The 8,640-nt window shown below is 37.1% G+C and overlaps 1 long non-coding RNA gene across 1 annotated transcript; it reads left to right on the top strand.

Moving 5' to 3' along the window:
- Window positions 1-350: 350 nt before the first annotated feature.
- LOC147523350 (uncharacterized) lies at window positions 351-3,555 on the top strand. Its single transcript, XR_015216019.1, has 5 exons — window positions 351-820; window positions 2,426-2,537; window positions 2,675-2,733; window positions 2,893-2,982; window positions 3,330-3,555. It is a non-coding gene; the product is annotated as an uncharacterized LOC147523350 (long non-coding RNA).
- Window positions 3,556-8,640: the final 5,085 nt, after the last annotated feature.

Below are 8,640 nucleotides of genomic sequence, written 5' to 3'. Positions count from 1 at the left end.
GCAGACCACATTGGTTACATTGAAAGGATCCTAGTTTGAAGACTCATCAACCCTGAAGGGAACCTAGCCCGAAGGCTCTCACTAATGTGTCATTTTGAATAGACCCAACTGCCTCCACCTTGTCTATGAAGATTTGTTTTCGCTCCTTGCTCTATCTATTATAGCAGTACTCTATCTCTAGCCGGAAAGCTCATCTAGCCCAAAGACACATAATTACACAATTGGTATGAATGTTGTTCTTTGAGATTTTGTATGCACTCATTGACGTGTATGGCAATGCAACCGATAGTTGACACAGATTTTTGAACATCTTTTAACACATCTACTTTTGGAGAGCAACTAAAAAAACAGGGTTGTTGTGTCGGTTTCAGAAAATATGTTGTGTCTGGTATATAGAAAACTGACGCAACAAAATTTGGAACGAGTTTCCTGTGTCAGTTCACTGAAAAGCGATACCTCAGATTTTAAATTGTGTCAGTTTTATTAAAACCGACAATACGAATCAGGTTGTTGTTTCGCTTCTCAAAAAAAAAAAAAATTAAAGTTAGTGTTTGTACTGCTTCACGAGACCAACTCATCAAGTTTCGCAGTGAAATATTTCTAGTATATCCCGCTCCAAAAACCCTGACTTTCAGAATCCAGAGATTCAGATAGAAATATTTCGTCTCTTTCGCTAAAAAAAGAAGAAGAAAGGGAATAGCTTTTTCGCACTATTCCAAATTCCAACCTCTCTCCTCTGTTCCTGCCATCTCCCTCACTCTTCTCACTGTGGCCATCTTCCTCCGCCGATGGTTTCTCTATTCTTTCGCAAAAGAAAAAGGTAAGCCCAAATTGTGTTATAATCTGGTAATGATTTGTTGTAATAAGGGTTTTCTTTGTTGTTTGCTCTCCAATTCATGCTATTTTGATTGTTAAATTGATTGAAATTCTTTGAAACTTACCAATGATGATTTGTTGATTGATCATTATAACAGTGTGAATATTTCGATCCTTATCACATGAGAAAAGACTACAAGACAGAACAACCAACCTTTACTCTTTCTTCTTACCATCGCCAGTAGCTATGCTAATCCAAGAAACATCAAGTTTCTTTGCTTTATCACCAATTTATCTTTGAAGGGTTCAACCAATTAAAGGGTGAGCTGGAATTCATTTTAATTAGAGGATAATCTATCGACTTTGTGTATAAAGCTTTTTGGAGTTGGGCAGAAAATTTCCAAGAACAATTTTGGGGAATCTACCATAAATTGGCGAGTAATTTAGTGATCTCTTAACTGAAGTTGTTATTTGCATAGATAAACACCCAATAAATACTTAAAGTCCTTATAGTCTTGATCAAATAAGTAGGAACATTTGAACTTCCCACCGAAAGAATTTTCTGACATGTTGAGATGGGTTTAATGAATTTATCCCAATCTGACGTTGGTTAGAATTGAAGTAAATTGTAGTAGAACAAGCCTTCTACTCCTTTATTTTAGTGAATGGTTGTTTTAGTAGTTTGTATATGATGGTAGGCCAATATTGTAGCTGTTCTATATGGTTCAGCAAGTGTTTGGGTGCTGTTTGATATTGTCAGGCCATGTACAAACTAATTAGTTATGGTACAATCACTAAGTAATTGAAGAAATGTTTCAAACAGAACCATGATGTTTTTAGGAATCTATGCTACTTGGTTGGTTTGAAGTTAGTGCCATAAAATCATGGAGAGAAGAGTTTTATATGATTGCTTGATATGTCAGAACTGACAGTGGCCTGGGGCGGCCTGGGGAACAGCCTATAACAGCCTAGGATTTAAATTTTGTTAAATTTGAGAGAATAACACTAATTATAATAGTGGTAGCACAGAAAAATTGACATTCCAATATCGAATACTAGCACTCCACATACCTGATACCATGGAACGTAATGTAAATTTCTTTTACACGTACTATCTCTCAATATACGAGTTCACCTAGACTTGCATGTTTTAAATGGTTTTGTTATAAGTAGACTATTGATTGGCTGTGTACGTTTTTACTGGGCATCGTTGGTTGCGCATTCCTATATTAACACCTTTCAGATGAACCTGTTATGGAGGAGATAATCACTACTAGTGATGATGATTACGAGTGAAGAAGTCAGCACTTGACATCATTTTTAAGAGTTTACAAGTTAGATTTAATGTAGTATGTACCATGGTGTTGAAGTAAGGTCTTGAGATACGTCTCCATGTCCTCGAGATATGAGTTGGATATTGGAGGCGTTACAGTGACCTGTTATATTGGTGTGTGCCAGAAAGTTGAATGACATGTTAAGGCATGTTTTATTATATGGATATTTGATACAGTAGTCACATTTTTTCCATAATTATAATTTTTTTTCTTTTGTTCTTCTCATAACTTCTTACTTATCGATGCATATATACTCTATTTGTGGGTCCATGTAGGTTGCCTCACACTAATATAGTGGTTGAACATAGTAGTTATAATAGTAAATAGTGAAGAATGGAAGTGCAGAGGCCAGAGAGTGTGGATGAGGCACTAGTAGCTCTACATGAGGTATGAAATTGTGTATCTAACTTTAACTTATATTCTTTAATTAAGATTGAGATGGATTAGTTGCGTCCATTTGTTGCATACTATTTGTTGACCCGTTAGTATTGCCCTTGTTCCATCCTATTTATGGTGGCATGCAGGTAAGCAGGTTGCCTAATTGGGTTGCTTGTGTTAGGCCACTTAAACAACTATCAACAAGGTATGAGTTTCGGTTTTGGTTCATTGATTTGATTTTTTTCAATATTGTTCGGTTTGCATTTGATTTATTATATATCTATTTTTTTTTTCTGTACACTTGATTTCATCAATTTTCAAAATCCCCTTATTCGGAGAAGAATTGAGCTTCTATGTTGAGCAGGTTTTAGTATTGGTTTCACCGAAACCAAAGGAAGCACATATGATAACCAACAAATTAGTACTTGCAGTCTAATGGACTTATGGCGATTAGGTAAGATAATCAGATGGCATCCCATTTAGCAATAGGTAATTGTGTTATTGCTCTAATATGAGTGGGTTTGTCACAATTTCATTGTGTCAAGGAACCTTGACGTGTTAGATGTCACAAAGTATTATGATATCTATTTCTGCTTGTATGGAACTAGTTAAGACTTGAGACTAAGCTTACAAAAATTGCATTAGGAAGACATTCACAAGTGCTGCTCTTTAAATATTATTTTGATCAATCCTATATGTGCTATGGATGTTTCTAATCATAAATTTGTGTTTCTTGTTACATCTATTAAATTTTGTGTTTTTAGTATGCTAACTACATATTTTTTTGTTGTTATTTTAAAGTTGGACCTAAACGTGGTTGTGATGATGGATTAGAAACATAACTGGCAACCTATTTGTCAAATTCAGCGAGGCTCAGGATGATTGGTATTCGCATGGGGTCTGGTATGTACGTTTAGCTTTTGTTTAAATTGAAGTTGTATTAGGGGAAATCAAAATTGTAACAAGTCTAGTCAATCATTTTGTGGATAATGTAATCATTTTACAATGGAATGAAAATTTTCCTATACTGTATTGATGGTCATGTGTGAATGTAGTATTAATTTTATATGTCAGTTGTCTACAGATAACAGGTCTAGCAGTGATTGCAAAAAAAAAAGTTAGACAATTAAAAGCAAACTGACACAAGAAATCAACCTTGATGTCGCAGTTTTGGTAATCCAAATCCGACACAACAAAATCACTTGATGTGTCCGGTTTTGTTAAACTTGTTGTGTCAGTGGTATTTGTGTCGGTTTCAAATTCATTTCAAAACTGACACAATTGACTTGTTGTGTCAGTTTTAAAATGACACAGCAAACCTTTTTTTTAGTAGTGTTGACTCATTGGTACATACTATTTCTGTCTACTAACTAACTGATGATTAATTGATTTGCTTTAAGATATGTTCCGTGTCTTCGTGTACTCAAATAAACTTCGAATAGTATAAATAAGAGTTAAGTGGTTTTTGTATGTAGAATGATATTTGGGAGTAGTGTCTAAAACACATCATACCAACTTCCCCTTGGAATGAATAATAAGCTCTCACCATGGATTCCACCAAAACCAAATACTACTAGTCTCTTGGTGAACCATCTCTCCCCCAGCCAAACCATCTCTCCCATCTCCCTCTCTCCTCTCCCATCTCTCCTCTCCCATTCTCTCCACCTGATCATAGATTTTGAGGTTTAAGGACCCTCTATTTCAGTCTTTTCCCTCCATTCAACATCATCTCTATGTCCACACTAACCCGGTTTCTTGAGTGAGAATCAATCCGACGGGATGTTTGGGCAACCGTGGTTTAGTCCTACGGTGATTGCCGGTGAGCGGTGGTGATGTGATTTCATGGATTTCGGCCGAAGTTTAACTAGCTATCCGATGTCATTTACTTGAAATTTCAAGTGAGGCAAAGAGGTCGTTATTTTGAGGACTCTATGTTATAGGTTGGGATTTGATTGATATGATATTAGTAGCTTAAATCGGTCGAAGATCCTGTTTTTCTGGTTGTTGCTTTCATCCCGATCGGACAATTTATTAGCAGTTGTTTAAATATTGCATGATTGGTTTAAAGTCTTGATTCTTGGTTGGCGGTGTTGGTTTTGAGTGTGTTGCAATGGCAGGATGGGTGAATTGAGTAATAGAGTGTTTTGTAAAGGAATCTTTTCTGATGTGGAGGCTCATTGAGGAGAATTAGTAGGACGTGTGCTTCACCTCTCTTTAGAAGGAAACTCTACTCAAGCATCAACTTCTGGTAAGAAAAAGAAGAACAGAGGCTAGTTTTATCGACCCGGCAGCAGCAGGCCTCCAGGAGTCATGAGTATCATCACCGAACTGCCGAGGTTTTGGTTAGATCCCTTCGATGGTTAAGCACTTAAGGATCATATTAGAAAGGAGAGACCTACATTGATTTTCTTATGCGAAACTTTGGCTTCTTACAATAAGTTTGTAGGTGTTATAAGGAGTCTCGGTGGTGACTATAGGTATTTTGTAATTCCAGCAGTTGGGCATTACGGTGGGCTTTGGCTATTGTGGGATCCCAATCTAACAGTTAATATTCTACTATGATTCATGATTCATGGATTATCCATGCTTTGATCCGAATGGAGTTAGTGGCTTGGAGTGGTACTTTTCTCGTGTGTATGCTAGTACTAAGATGAGAATAAAGCGCACTCAATGGAGTATTCTCAATCAACTCCAACCAAATGCTCAAAAGCCTTGGAGTGTTTTGGGAGATTTTAATTCAATTATGTGGCATGAGGAAAGATGGGGGTAGACCAAAGAAAAAAATCACATATAGATCGTTCGGGGAGATGGTTTATAACTGCGGCCTCATTGATGTTGGCTATGTTGGGAATATATTTACTTGGTGTAATGGACAGAAAGGTCTGAGTAGAATGTACGAGAGACTAGATCGAGTCTTATGCAACCCATCTTGGAGGACAATTTTTGCAAAGGCACAAGTTATACATATTTCGACAATCCATTCTGATCATAAGATTTTGCTAGTCCAACTTCACCCTAAGAAGTCAAAGTTAAAAAGGTCATTTAGATTTGAATCAATGTGGACAACGGATCCTACATGTAAGGAGGTGATTAAGGCTGCTATGCAAATAGAGTTTGATGGTTCGAGCTCTTATGCCTTTTGTCGAAATTTGACGCTTTGTAGAAGGGAACTACTCAAATGGAATAAAAAAGAGTTTGGCTACCTACAAACCCAAATGAAGGAGATTGATAATCAACTCAAGCAACTGCAAGAACATAATGCTATGTGTATTATGCCTACAGAGTCAAGTATCCAGAAAGAACAGGAGCTTTTAATCCAATATGATCATCTGCTGCAACTCCAAGAAATGCACTGGCATCAAAAGTCAAGACAGGATTGGTGGAAATTAGGAGAAATGAACACCAAATATTTTCATACTTTGGTGATTAAGAGAAGACATCGGGCAAACATTTCCCAAATTAAAGACTCGAACGACACGACACACCAGCAAAGGGAGGACATTGGTAACTGCTTTGTGAACTACTTTTCTGATCTATTCTCCTCCAGTGTGGATAATCTCCCTGGAAGTTACTTTGATGTTATCCCTCCGCTTGTTTCTGATGAAGATAATCAATGTCTACTGAGACCAGTTCAAGATTCCGAAGTCTTCGAGGCTTTAAACCATATGGGATCATTAAAAGCTCCTGGCCTAGATGGTTTTCAGGCATTGTTTTTCAAAAATTATTGGAATGAGGTGGGACCAAAAGTACTTGACTTGGTTAGAAACTTTTTTAACACTGGAGCTTTCTCTAAAGAAATCAACCACACTCATATAGTCCTTATTCCCAAAACACAGAATCCCATCTCACCTCATCATTTCCGACCGATAAGTTTAACTAATTTAGTGTACAAACTCATTTCCAAAATCCTAGTTAATCGAATGAGACCCATTCTCTTGAAAATTATAAGCCCTCACCAATCTGCATTTCTACCCAATCGTTCACTCCATGATAATGCCCTCCTCACTCATGAAGCCTTCCACACAATTAGATCAAAATACAATCACGAAAAGCGAATTACTTCGGCTCTCAAATTAGACCTACAAAAGCTTATGACAAACTTGAATGGGGTTTTCTCCAAAAGTCTTGAGAGCTTTTGGATTTGATGAAACTTTTGTCGGAAAAATCATGTTTTGTGTCAAACTGTTTTCCTATTGATTCTATTAAATGGATCAACTGTTAGGTTATTTCTACCCTACTCGTGGAATCGGACAAGGTGACCCAATGTCACCTTATTTGTTCATAATCTGTCTTTGAAGTTTTGTCTTTAAAACTTTTGGAGCTTCAATCAAATTACGCCTATGATGGTATCAAACTTGCAAGGAATTGTCAACCTCTCACACATTTGATGTATCGATGATATCATTATATATGGCAAAACGGATTTGAAGCAAAAGTCGTTGATATTAACAAGGTGCTTGAAGAGTATTGTCTGCATTTAGGTCGGTCAATCAATCGGTCAAAGTCACAATTCATTCATCACAAGAAGTTACATCCAAAGTTTGCAAAACTCATGTTCAAAATCTTCAAAGTTCCAACAACTCATCATTTTCCAAGCTATCTTGGTGTTCCATCTGTCCTCGGACGGGCTAATCAAGATAAGTTTCAACCTTTGGTGCAAAGGTTCAGAGATAGAATGGCCAAGTGGAAAACTATTTTACTGAGTAAAGGAGGAAGGTTAACTCTAATTAACTCGGTTCTTTCTGCTCTTCCTTCTCACATTATGTCATGTATCAAACTACCATATGAACTGATTGACCAGTTAGATAAGTATAGAAGATCTTTTTTATGGGGCCATGATATAACGGAGCGGAAAATGCATTATTTTTCATGGGATTTGGCTTGCACCCCGGTTAGTGGGGAGGGCTTGGGGTAAAAAATCTTGATATTCATAACCTTGCACTCCTTGGTAAGAAGGCATGGGATCTTTTGCATCAAAACTCACTTTGGGCAAAATACATGAAAGACAAATATTTTCCTAATGTTGATTTTTGGCGAACAAGATGTCGGAGTTCAGCGTCTTCAGCTTGGAAAGTGATGCATAATCTGAGGAATCTATTATCTTTTGGTGTTGCTTGGCGCATTGGAGATGGATTATCTGTTCGAGCATGGTTGGATGCATGGGTCACGGGAACACCGTTGGAACTTCCTTTGATTCAAAAACCTTACAATTGCAATTTAGATAGAGTTGCTGATTTCATTGATCCTGTCAATCGACGATGGAATACTCAATTAGTGAGACAGTACTGGCCGATGGAATATGCAGATCGGATTTTGACTATCCCGCTAAAGATTCATGCAACTCAAGACTCCTGATATTGGGCTCCACACCATAAAGGATGCTATACAGTTAAATCTTCTTATTGGATGCTTCAAGGTTGGATTGACCCCTCAAAGTACCACAACAAAATTTTTTTTGCTTTTATCTGGAAATATAACGTTGCATACAAAATTAGGTACTGCTTGTGGCAAGGAGCGCAAGAGGTAATTCCTACATCAGATTTCCTATTAAGGCATCATTTCCATGTGGATCAAGAATGCTTTTTATGCCGATATGAAGAAGAATCATTACATCATTTGTTCATTGGATGCCCTTTTGCAAGAGCTATATGGTTTGGTTCTGACTTACACTCCATAATATATGGAACAAATTTCATAACTTTCAAATAATAGATTGAGGAGGTCATCTACAAGTGCAAGGAATATCAGGTAGACCAAGATTTGGTTAAAAATTTTGCAATAGTCTTTTGGTGTATTTGGTTAGCAAGAAATTTAGCTCGATTCCAGTCAAATGATGCAAACATAATGCATTTTCTATACAAAGCTAAATCTATGCTCAAATTCGTTGAAGATGCTGATAGTGCTACTGCCATGAGAGCTGAGATAGCCAAAGTAGCGATTTCAATATCTTGGCAATTTCCTCCTAGCGGGTGGTTGAAATTGAATCTGAGATGGATTCGCCTTTGATTGTCGAGGGGGCAATTTGGAGCGGGTGGAGTACTCTGAAAATGAATATGGTGGTTTTATTTATGGATTTGCAACACCTTTCAAGCAAGCTAATGCCATATTGATG

Source organism: Coptis chinensis, chromosome 1, assembly GCF_015680905.1.
Source record: "Coptis chinensis isolate HL-2020 chromosome 1, ASM1568090v1, whole genome shotgun sequence".
Classification (NCBI taxonomy): domain Eukaryota; kingdom Viridiplantae; phylum Streptophyta; class Magnoliopsida; order Ranunculales; family Ranunculaceae; genus Coptis; species Coptis chinensis.
This window is presented reverse-complemented; position numbering and strand designations above follow the sequence as displayed.